This window comes from Salvelinus sp. IW2-2015, unplaced genomic scaffold (assembly GCF_002910315.2).
Source record: "Salvelinus sp. IW2-2015 unplaced genomic scaffold, ASM291031v2 Un_scaffold16685, whole genome shotgun sequence".
Lineage (NCBI taxonomy): Eukaryota > Metazoa > Chordata > Actinopteri > Salmoniformes > Salmonidae > Salvelinus > Salvelinus sp. IW2-2015.
In genome coordinates this window covers 12,984-21,104 of record NW_019957707.1, presented here as the reverse complement: position 1 = coordinate 21,104, position 8,121 = coordinate 12,984, and the positions used below count along the sequence as shown (strand labels likewise).

The 8,121-nt window shown below is 45.3% G+C and overlaps 1 pseudogene; it reads right to left on the bottom strand.

Annotated features, from left to right (window-relative positions):
* Positions 1–4,583: 4,583 nt before the first annotated feature.
* LOC112081034 (collagen alpha-1(XI) chain-like) lies at positions 4,584–8,105 on the bottom strand (annotated as a pseudogene).
* Positions 8,106–8,121: the final 16 nt, after the last annotated feature.

Here is an 8,121-nt window from a genome sequence, read left to right as displayed (position 1 = left end):
GCCAATAATTACAAGGACATAATACAGACAGACAGACACGGGTCAGATGTTGTTCACACATAAACCACATCGGCTGGAATCATATCTAAAAAACACACAAACAGCCCACAGAGAGCCCAGACAATACATTGCAGACTTGTGGACAGTTAAATGATTGGTTTTAGTATGTGTTACGTGTGTGTGTGTGTGCTGTTGTGTGTGTGTGTGGTGTGGTGTGTGTGTGTGTGGTGTGTGTGTGTGTGTGTGTGTGTGTGTGTGTGTGTGTGTGTGTGTGTGTGTGTGTGTGTGTGTGTGTGTGTGTGTGGTGTGTGACAGTATGTACGTGCACATTCTTGTGTCCGGGCTCTGCACGTGTGTAAACAACACCAAACAGTCATTTGAAGGCAATCTGGAAGCAATAGAGGCATTAGGGGGCTGACCAACCGTTCTCGAAGGGTCCCACACTATTTCTCCCAACGCTGGGGGGAACTGGGCCGGAACAACTGGCCCCCTGTCCCTCCTGGAACAGAACCAGGTCCTGGGACAGCGAGCGGCCTGCGAACAAGGCCAACCTCTAATCTCTCCCCCAGTACCAGCCTCTCGTCAACACAGCCGCTGACCCAGCCATGTCAACATGGGACACATGAGCTGGCCTCGGTCACTCACTTAGACTATTCAGAGAGAGGCAGAGCAGAGAGAATGCATAAAGAGAATGTTGATAATTGACGGGTATTATCATAAGGATGTCTAAGGATGCTTTTTTTTGCGCCTGAGGAATGATAAATGGGGAGTTTTTGAAAGATGGGGTTGGGGTGAAAATGGATCTTTACGAGTTGTTTTATGCCAGAACTGTTCAGGGGAAGCATTGCTTAATTGGAGAAAGAAGACTGTTTTATTTCTGGGAGATAGAGGGGCTGTCTGTTAAAGTAAGAGAGGGGAGAGGGAACCTAATGGCTCATGGGAGGCTATTAAGTTTTACTTATTGAGTAGGAGAAGCAGGTTGAGGTAAAGTTAAGCGCATCAGCTATTGGTGGTCTGGTAGACGGGGAGATTTATAGTGTCTTGTCGTCTACCGTGAGATAGGCTCTTCGTTGAGAGGGAGACATCAAGGGAATCTCGACTGAGAGGGAAAGCTGAAAGACTGAAGTTTGTGTACATTAACCCATTAGGGCCAGATAATATTCCTTCCTCTGTACTTTTGCAATGTCTCAAGTATGCAAAGTCTGGGTTGGGATGGTACCCTGAGGGGCTGAGAGATGTGGAGGTGTGTGTGCTGCTGACCCCCTCCTACTCTCCCCCTCTGTGTCTCAGGGCCTGCGGACATGAGCAGAGATGAGCAGAGCTCTACTCGGCTCTCTTTATGCTGGAGGCTACTGAATTTAGAGTGGAGCGGCATTGGAATTACAATGGACTAGGCCTGGCACACTATCTGGGAGAGACATTGGAATGACTTATGGAACAGGGTCAGGGAAATGAAAATAAAAGAATATGAGCTTTACTTGGAATTCATTTATCTTTTTATTGTTTGATTTGAAGCAACATATGTATGGCACACACACCAGACACACACACACAGAGAGAGAAACACACACACACATTATGTTATTCACATATTTAACTACACATCATAACTCACTGTTCAGTGTCCATTCTAATTTAAAGGTTCCATAATGACGTGGTCATTTCCCCAATCACTTTCACAGCTCAAACAACCCAAGCCATCATTAAATATGTGACCTTTGCCTCCACAGCTACTCAGGAGAAATGATGAGGACAGCAGCCGACGAGTGTCGCCGTAGGGATAAACACTGACGACTGGGAAATTCCTCCTCCCACAAGATCATCTCCCAATCAGCAGACATGAACAACACTCACACATTCACTGACACATGTTTCACACTCACACATTCACTGACATCCATGTTCACACTCACACATCACTGACACATGTTCACACTCACACATTCACTGACACATGTCACACTCACACATTCACTGACACATGTTCACACTCACACATTCACTGAACATGTTCACACTCACATCACTGACACATGTCACACTCACACATCACTGACACAGTTCACACTCACACATTCCTGACACATGTTCACACTCACACATTCACTGACACATGTTCACACTCACACATCTACACATGTTCACACTCACACATTCACTCTTGAAACGTCAGAGTATAGAGCTGTCTGTTCAAATGTCAACACATCTAACACCACACACTCTCCAAAACATCCAAACTCACTCATACAAATACAAATGTTGAGTTTCATTTCCAGGGAATTTGATCACTAGAAAAGATGTGGCCAGATCAGAGCATGTCTGAACAGTACAACCCCCCCCCACTCCCTTCCGCAAACAACCTAGTCCTCCCTACCTGCTGCTCCACTCTCAACCGTTCTCCACCCTCCCATTCACCCCCATTAAAGCTTACAGCAACAACACATACTGCTCCAGCCTGCATGTTAAAACTGAACACAATTAGTGGAGTATGTGATGGAATGTCCATCTCTTTCATTTGTATGGGCCGGGAAAGAAATTAGGTTATGAGAAGAGAAAGTTCATCCGAGTTAAAACAAGGTTAGTGGGATCGGGATCCCCTGCGCGGTTCATGTCAGAATATTCAGCTAATATATGACGCGCAATGAATATCTCCACTGGCCTAACAGCATATTTGATGAATTAAGCTCACATGGAAATAATGGTTATTTTAATCTTGTCCGTTGTGGCTTTAGAGGATCTCATTCACGCCTCAATAAAATAATTTCTTCAGGCTACAAATATAATTTATAGTGTATATTGCATTAGGGTTAAGTCAGAGTGCTAACCTCCTCGCCGGTGTTGTCTAGGCAAGACGCTCTAATACGCTGAGTGTATAAAACATAAGGAACACCTTCCTAATATTGAGTTGCACCTCCTTTTGCCCTCAGAACAGCCTCAATTCGTGCGGCCATGGACTCTACAAGTGTGAAAGCGTTCCACAGGGATGCTGGCCCATGTTGACACACAATGTTTCCCACAGTTGTGTCAAGTTGGCTGGATGTCCATTGGATGATAGACCATTCTTGATACACACAGGAAACTGTTGAGTGAAAAACCCAGCAGCATTGAGTTCTTGACACACTGACACCGGTGCGCCTGCGGCACCTACTACCACATCCAGGTTCGAAAGCGTGCTTAAATATGTTTGTCTTGCCTATTCCCCATCTGAATGGCACACATACACTACATAACCTGTCTCTCCTCCCTTCATCTACACTGATTGAAAATGAATTTAACAAGTGACATCAATAAAGGGATCATAGCTTTCACCTGGATTCACCTGGTCAGTCTATGTCATGAAAGAGCAGGTGTTTCCTAATGTTTTGTATACTCAGCGTAGATGATCCCAGTATTTGATACCACATCCAGACAAGTTACCGGAGAGCTACTGCCCGCGAAACCTCAACAACAAATGATATTCTACTCGAGAGGACCAGGATGACTTGCCTGGACCGTCTTGACCTACGCGATAAGAATAAGGGACAAACAAAAGTGGTATGACACCATTGCTGATGAAGCCAAGGCTGCCTCTAAGGTAGGCAACCTCTAAGGTGGACTATCACTGGGAAGAACTACACCCCCCCACGGCTGCGAGGACTCTCACCTGGACCTCACACGTCATGGACCCTCACCCTGGACCTCATACATCATGACTCTCACCCTGGACCTCACACGTCATGACACCTCAACCTGCAGACCTCAACACATCATGGACCCTCACCCTGGACCTCACACGTCATGGACCCTCACCTGGACCTCACACGTCAATGACCCTCACCTGGACCTCACACGTCATGACCTCACTGGACCTACACCTCATACGGACCCTCACCCTGACCTCACACGTCATGGACCCTCACCCTGGACCTCACCAGTCGTCATGGACCCTCACCCTGGACCTCACACGTCATGGACCCTCACCCTGGACCTCAACACGTCATATGGACCCTCACACCTCGGCCACCTCACACTCAGTGGACCTCTTCACCTCTGCACCTCACACGTTGCTCGACTCTTCCACACAACTCAGACCATGACACAGAGCGGTGCGGCCCTGGACCCTTAGACTCCGTGTCGGAGTGCTCTCTTCCGAGCAATATCACCATATCTCGCGCATTACTATTGGCACCGGATTTCTTCCTGGCGCTCCAACGCACTCTTAAAATGCGCCAATATGTAAAACTAAATGGCATGCTCTGCTTTACTCAAAAGCTGCTCCCTTTGCTTCCTTATCGCGCCCGCACCCGCCAGTCATATCCCATCCGGACTAAGGCATATCAAACAATAAACTACTGGACTGCACCCAGTTCTGACCAGATAGAATATTTGCTTGGTCAACTACAAATACCTAGGTGTCTGGTTGTCCCTACGTTAATCTAGAGCAAAGCCTCCTTACATAATAACATTTTAGCCCAGAACCTTCGACATTAAGATGGAATAGCCCTGCAATTACATATATGCATCGTTTTTTTATTGAGTTACACCAAACAAATCCCGAAATCTCCCATCCTAATTACCGTCCCAAAACAGCTCACTAGAACCAACTACCCCTCGCCCTGGTGTCCTACCTCAAACACCTCCTCGTCCAGTAGTCGTGTTCCAAACACGGTCACCCCCTCCGTGCTGACCAGGGGATTGTCCCCTCTRAGTAACTCCAGAGTCTGCACCTTCTCACAGTCCAGGTACAGGGTGACTGACTTGCCCTCCACACTGTAGGCTATTCTGTGCCACCTGGACAGACAGAGAGGTAGAGATGGGTTAGTACAGTGTAGTGATATCTTTATAATGCAGATGTAGCAATATGAAGTGTCAGGTTGAATGTAAGTCACTTGGGTTCAGTTAGAAGGAGGCAGCACCTGTTTGCAGTATTCTGAGGAAGGGTTTTCTAAGGTCAAATGCATTGAATCACATTGTAGTATTTTACAGGGTCAAGTCAAGCRATTGACCTTGTATTGTYAGCCAAGAACTCCGGTACTAGCGTGATCTATGTGTGTCCTCGTGATCTATGTGTGTCCTGTGTGTCCTCTATAGCTCCAGGTCACTTAGGGTCAAGCACATTGTGTGAGCTGGGTGTGCCACGTTCAAGTATGGCTAAGTGAAATCACTTAGAGGAAACTSCATATTTTGGGTCAGGTAATGGTGATACCCAATGGCCAACCAAATGACACGATGCAGGTGAATCTCACCCAATCATGTCAATATGTGTCAATCATAAATCAGGTGCTATAGAGTTCGGGTTTTGAGAAGAAGTCCCAGTCAAGAGCCAAGGACACGAGGCCAGGGGTAGTACCCACTTTCCATCAGCCAAGTTGATCTTCTTGAAGATGGGGTAGAGCTCCGGGGAGGGCTGTCCTGGTGGTCTTCATACAGGAAGACAGGTGAGCGGCCCACCTCCAGCCCCAGCTGCTGTACACCCTGCTCATCATACACAGACAGCAGGAAGAACTGGGTGTCCTTCTTTGCCCTCACTGTTGACATCAGGGAGAAGTCCACAGGGAACAACGAGTCTGGGGGGGAAGGAGGAACAATTGTTGTGGTTGATATGGTTGACCTTTTCTACTCTGTTATTCTCTGATGTGTTAAAATAATGTTGCTCCCAACACTGTTTTTCATGTAAAAATACATACTTCTTCAGGCTAGGGTCTATTTTTCTCCACTTCCTGTCTGACTGACGTGTCAAAGTAAACTGCCTGTTTACTTTGGCCCAGAAGCCAGGAAATGCATATAATTGGTACCATTGGATGGAAAACACTTTGAAGTTGATAGACATTTTAAAATAATGTATGAGCCTATAACACAATTGATATGGTAGGAGAAAATCCAACCAGATTTTTGTTTTGAGAGCCCATGCTCTTACAATGGAAAGCATAGGGGCATATGCAATACCAGCTCCCAGATTGCAATTCATATGGCTTCTACTAGATGTCAACAGTCTTTGTTCAAGGTTTCAGGCTTGTTTCTTCCAAACGAGGAAGAATTTTGAGTTTTAGTACTGGGAGTCAGAGTTGGAAATCAGTCTGTACGCCGGACGAAGAGGAGCGACCTGTTAATTTGCTTTCCTAGTGAACATACTTCTTTCCGTAGAAATATGATAGTTTAATGACCTTTTAGGGTACCTGAGATTAATAGAAACGTATTTTGACTTGTTTTAACAAAGTTTAGCGGTAGCTTTTTTGGATTCCTTTCTCTGAACGAGTGGATTACTCAAATCGATGGTGCCAACTTAACAGACTTTTTGAGTATAAAGGATTTTATCTAACAAAACGACCATGCATGTTGTAGCTGGGACCCTTTGGATTGCAAATCAGAGAAGATTTTCAAAAAGTAAGTGAATATTTCAGCGCTATTTGTGATTTATGAAACCTGTGCCGGTGGAAAACATGTTGATGTGGGGCGCCGTCCTCAAACAATCGCATGGCATGCTTTCACTGTAAAGCCTATTGTAAATTGGACAATGCAGTTAGATGAACAAGAATTTTAAGCTTTAACCGATATAGACACCTTGTATGTACCTAAATGTTTAATATCCATAATTTTTATGATTATTTATTTGAATTGTGCGCCCTCCAATTTCACCGGAAGTTGTCGACAGGTGTCCCGCTGGCAGGACGCAATTTCTGTATCCAATGAAATAATATTCAAGTCCAGTCATACAGTCATACAGTCAGTCATACAGTCAGCCATACAGTCAGTCATACAGCCAGTCATACAGCCACCCATACATCATCAGTCATACAGTCATACAGTCAGTCATACAGTCAGCCATACAGCCAGTCATACAGTCAGCCATACAGTCAGTCATACAGTCAGTAATTTAGTCAGTCATACAGTCAGTCATACAGTCAGTCATACAGCCAGTCATACAGTCAGCCATACAGTCAGTCATACAGTCAGTAATTTAGTCCGTCATACAGTCAGTCATACAGTCAGTAATTAGTCCGTCATACAGTTAGTCATACAGTCAGTCATACAGTCAGTCATACAGTTAGTCATACAGTCAGCCATACAGTCAGTCATACAGTCAGTATTTAGTCCGTCATACAGTTAGTCATACAGTCAGTCATACAGTCAGTCATACAGTTAGTCATACAGTCAGTCATACAGTCAGTCATTTAGTTGGTCATACAGTTAGTCATACAGTCAGTCATACAGCCAGTCATACAGTCAGCCATACAGTCAGTCATACAGTCAGTAATTTAGTTCAGTCATACAGCCAGTCATACAGTCAGCCATACAGTCAGTCATACAGTCAGTAATTTAGTTTGTCATACAGTTAGTCATAGTCAGTCATACAGTCAGTCATACAGTTAGTCATACAGTCAGTCATACAGTCATCATAGTCAGTCATACAGTCAGTCATTTAGTCAGTCATACAGTCAGTCTACAGTAGCTATACAGTCAGTCATACAATCAGTCATACAGTCAGTCCTACAGTCAGCCATACAGTCAGTCATACAGTCACTCATACAGCCAGTCATACAGTCAGCCATACAGCCAGTCATACAGTCAGTCATACAGTCAGTCATACAGTCAGTAATTTAGTGAGTCATACAGTCAGTCATACAGTCAGTAATTTAGTCCGTCATACAGTCAGTCATACAGTCAGTCATACAGTCAGCCATACAGTGGAGAACACAGTAGGTAGCAACACACCACCCTGGGGACTCCCACACTGGCAAGACCCACTGCCCCTCCCAAAAATACAATATCACACATCTGAACTTCAATGAATAATAATAATGGCCTGTGCTACTACACCCTAAGACCTACACTCATGGAGAAGAGGGAGAACAAAGTCAGGTCCGTTGTGTTACAGTGAAGCTTAGGATTCACTGCAATTACCACACATACACCATGACTCAGACTCATTGGATGTGTACTACGTCTCTACAGATTGTTGTTACCTGGGAAGAGCTGTTTGGTGGGTGCACTGAGCTGGATCTTCTTGTCTATCCTATAGGCCATGTCTGTCTCCTCCATGTCCTTCCTGCTGGTGCAGAGGCAGCCTCCATGGACACCCCCTCCATGTGGTCCGACAGCTCCAGCACCCGCAGCACATCGATGGATCAGCTGCACACCAGA